Here is a 4,488-nt window from a genome sequence, read left to right as displayed (position 1 = left end):
AAAAAAATAGTACCAAAAGTATAATTCTGATAAATATGAATCTAAACACTACCGTGTGTTCAGAACAATGATGAACATGAATTTAAATAACAGAATCACCTTAGCATCCAGAAGAATCATATCGTGAATGAAATCACACGAAGAACCCTTGATCTATCGAAGAAGACGATTGTGAGAACGACACGACCTTTTAGTTTTTGATTCAGGTCTTGAATGAACTAAGTGAATAAATCGCAGAAGACCAGAGGCCTATTAATGCGAGGTGATACGTTACAATGAGAAGATGGATGCTTGAGTTTTCTGGTATATCGGCTGCTGATTGCAGAAGAGGAAGAAGAACCCTTGATTTGCCCTTGATTTGTGTTGGGCTTTATAAAAGGGTTTCTAAAAGCCCATCTGCAAATTGAAACCAAAATACCAACTCACGGCAAACCTCAGCTCAAAATCAAAGACGTCTTCGGTATTTTTATGAGTCCACGTGGCAGTTTTTGCCCTCTCCTTCTTGATGACGTGGCAGCAGGAGAAAGGAGAAAATGTAACTTTATTATTATAGATAGATAGATAAAGGAAAACTGGTATCAACAACCATTAAAAAACCTTTAATTAGGGAAATAACCATAACAAAATTATGGATATGATACATTATATATTATTGAGTAGTTAGACGAAAATACATTTCACTCTCACGTGAGTAAGATGTACAAATGAACTCTCCAACTCTCATTTTTCATCTCTCTGTTTTACTTTTATTTCTTATGTTACTAAAAATTACACCCCATCTACAGTGCTTTGTCTTTAATCTTTCTAATACAAATTTTTATAAACCAAAAATTATACTGAAAAATATATTTAGATTCTTCTATATATATTATAGTGTGCTTTTTTTCAACGGATATATATTTCTTAAAAATATGAATATAAATTGAAATTCTTCACATACTATATTCTATTTTCCCGATGATAACACAAAATAAGATTTCATGGTTATATAAACAATTGAAGACCACTGGTATGAATTGGTTAGTCTAAAACTTTATGCAAATAAAGTCACAAAACTCTAAAGGTCCAAATGTTTACAAACCGCACCGCACGCAGTATAATACCATTATAAAATTAAATGGGAGCTATTTTATTATTGGCCTGAATCATTGTTTGGGCCTTTGCACGGTACTGTGAGAACTGGGAAGACATGGTCTTTATGATATCTTCTTTCCTGGGTGTAAGTTAAAGGTAGCCGTTATGTAGAAGATTATGAGCGAATCATGTTGCATAGAAGTCTATTTTCCGTAAATAAGATCATCATGTTGGATTGATGGTTATTTTATTAGTTTCTCTTTTAACTCTGTTGTTAACTTTTTTTTTCTGGTGTAGTAAAAATGGGTCGAGGACGTTTTGAGTTAGATAGATTTCATGAGGAGATGACGTCTTACTTAGAAAATATGGACGCAAAGAGCTAATTAATTTTGTTGTAGCACATTCATATAGTTATTGCTTTCAGTGTACTGTTTAATAGCAGAAAATGTGGACTTATAATAGAAAATCACAGTGAAACTTGAAAGCTTGAATGTAAAAGGAAGTAAATGGTAAAGATGATTTTTATGAACTCTATTGTTGGACATACTAATTCTCTCGCTGCAGTGGAGGTTTTGTACTTGTTGAAGAGTTTGGGATTCAGGTTTTAAAAAACATTGTAATATGCAAACAAATCAGTGTTAATGAAGAAAGGATTGTACATGTCAATCTAGAGGTTAATTATGATCCATTGAGTTGTTGCTCATGGTCATTGAAGGTGGACTTGATCTCAAGGTGGACTTGATCTCACCAACAAATCCAATGATGTCTATGAAGCATACAGTTGAGGTTGCGTATCTTTTATTGTGAAAGTTTGCATTGGCTAAAGACGATGCCGAGACAGCGCATGAAGATTTAACTTGCATTCACAGTAAACTGTCAAAGGTGAAAAAGATAATTTACATTAAGATATAATGAAGAATATCGATTAAGATACACCTGAAAGCCGAGAACAACAACATCGCAAGGTTACAATGTTAAATGTGAGGAGGGAAAATGTTAGAATGTGGCTTAGTATGGCTTACCAAGTGGAACTCTGGAACTCTTAGACCATTTGGTAGAGTGTCCGCAACAGGTTCAGGAAGCTGCAGCATCGCCGTGGTAGCTTGACCATGTAAACCTCTCAGTTGATCAGAAACTTCTTCTTCAATACAGTTGGCGATTAAAGCATTCCCTATAAATACTCTTCCGTCAGCCTTACAGGCCTGTTCAGTGTTAATTCCGACTTCATTTTATATCTACGCAGAAAGTTATAAAAAAATAAGAGTCTGCTTATATATATCCAAGTCTTATCCAGGAAAATTTTATACCATGTTTAGCTGTTTGACGTCAGTGGTTTCCTTTGCGCTAGCCTCCTTAATGACAATGTCCATATTTGATAGACTCACTAATGATGAAGAAAACCTCCTGCCACAGTCCCAAAAAGATATAAGAATGTTTAGAATCTCAAGATATAAACTGACTGTCTATAACCAAGATACAAAGTAAGAAAATTGACTCAAATATAGACCAAGCAGAAAGTGACTCATGGTGTTGTATCCAAACCACTCAAAACTCCATCTGCCTTCAAGATAAATAGACTGGAAGGTTAGTAAAACAGTTAATGGCATTGTGCTTTAAAACTTAAATTGGAGAACTTACGTGGCTGGTGTAAGAATCGGCAGTCGGGTTGAGCCGCTCAGGAGACGTTTTCCTCTAAATCCTTTGCAGATCTGATCGGTGATCTTCCCTGTAACAACAGAGAAAAATAACAAAAACCCAAAATGGTTTAAGACAAAGAAAAATCAAAAACAACTTACTGCTTCTGATTCTTGAAACCGAGAAAAGAAAGCTGTTTCCATTTTTATAATCACAGCTTGTGTGAATCTAGGGAAGCAATCCTAAGACTAAAGTCAACCTAGTCCTCACCAATTACTAAGCAAACAGGCAAATTTCAGTTCAGATTCTGAAATCGAATATATTTAGACGTGAAAAGTATATAGAACCCGCCTTCAAGAGTCGCCTGTGATAGTGGCTGGAATGAGTGTTGCTTGAAAACGATTACAAAAATAATAATAATAATAAACAACAGGATTCAAACCATTTCGTAAAGAGAAAAAAAATAGTACCAAAAGTATAATTATGATAAATATGAATCTAAACACTACCGTGTGTTCAGAACAATGATGAACATGAATTTAAATAACAGAATCACCTTAGCATCCAGAAGAATCATATCGTGAATGAAATCACACGAAGAACCCTTGATCTATCGAAGAAGACGATTGTGAGAACGACACGACCTTTTAGTTTTTGATTCAGGTCTTGAATGAACTAAGTGAATAAATCGCAGAAGACCAGAGGCCTATTAATGCGAGGTGATACGTTACAATGAGAAGATGGATGCTTGAGTTTTCTGGTATATCGGCTGCTGATTGCAGAAGAGGAAGAAGAACCCTTGATTTGCCCTTGATTTGTGTTGGGCTTTATAAAAGGGTTTCTAAAAGCCCATCTGCAAATTGAAACCAAAATACCAACTCACGGCAAACCTCAGCTCAAAATCAAAGACGTCTTCGGTATTTTTATGAGTCCACGTGGCAGTTTTTGCCCTCTCCTTCTTGATGACGTGGCAGCAGGAGAAAGGAGAAAATGTAACTTTATTATTATAGATAGATAGATAAAGGAAAACTGGTATCAACAACCATTAAAAAACCTTTAATTAGGGAAATAACCATAACAAAATTATGGATATGATACATTATATATTATTGAGTAGTTAGACGAAAATACATTTCACTCTCACATGAGTAAGATGTACAAATGAACTCTCCAACTCTCGTTTTTCATCTCTCTCTTTTACTTTTATTTCTTATGTTACTAAAAATTACACCCCATCTACAGTGCTTTGTCTTTAATCTTTCTAATACAAATTTTTATAAACCAAAAATTATACTGAAAAATATATTTAGATTCTTCTATATATATTATAGTTTGCTTTTTTTCAACGGATATATATTTCTTAAAAATATGAATATAAATTGAAATTCTTCACATGCTATATACTATTTTCCCGATGATAACACAAAATAAGATTTCATGGTTATATAAACAATTGAAGACCACTGGTATGAATTGGTTAGTCTAAAACTTTATGCAAATAAAGTCACAAAACTCTAAAGGTCCAAATGTTTACAAACCGCACCGCACGCAGTATAATACCATTATAAAATTAAATGGGAGCTATTTTATTGTTGGCCTGAATCATTGTTTGAGCCTTTGCACGGTACTGTGAGACCTGGGAAGACATGGTCTTTATGATATCTTCTTTCCTGGGTGTAAGTTAAAGGTAGCCGTTATGTAGAAGATTATGAGCGAATCATGTTGCATAGAAGTCTATTTTCCGTAAATAAGATCATCATGTTGGATTGATGGTTATTT

The sequence above is a fragment of the Brassica oleracea genome, unplaced genomic scaffold (assembly GCF_000695525.1).
Source record: "Brassica oleracea var. oleracea cultivar TO1000 unplaced genomic scaffold, BOL UnpScaffold00581, whole genome shotgun sequence".
In the NCBI taxonomy this organism is placed as follows: Eukaryota; Viridiplantae; Streptophyta; class Magnoliopsida; order Brassicales; family Brassicaceae; genus Brassica; species Brassica oleracea.
This window is presented reverse-complemented; position numbering follows the sequence as displayed.